Source organism: Morone saxatilis, unplaced genomic scaffold (assembly GCF_004916995.1).
Source record: "Morone saxatilis isolate NCDOM2014 unplaced genomic scaffold, NCSU_SB_2.0 Contig21, whole genome shotgun sequence".
Classification (NCBI taxonomy): Eukaryota; Metazoa; Chordata; class Actinopteri; family Moronidae; genus Morone; species Morone saxatilis.
Genome location: NW_023339774.1, coordinates 15,126,454 through 15,126,692, shown reverse-complemented (window position 1 = coordinate 15,126,692; position 239 = coordinate 15,126,454).

The window sequence follows — 239 nt, the reverse complement described above, 5'->3', positions numbered from 1 at the left end:
AACTAAAACCGAAACAGCTTTTTGGTTATTAGTGCTTATTCGTGGCGAAAGTGCTGCCTGAGAAGCTGCAGTCAGGGCAAAAACCCCTCAAAGTAAAAGCAGGGGAAACTATCCTGATTGCTCAACATGACAATAGCAAATGTTTTATTATAGGATCATACGGACTGTCGCCGTCCATATATCGATTTGATTGATTCTAATTTTCTTTCAGTAACATGAATAGACTGCTAATGTAACAC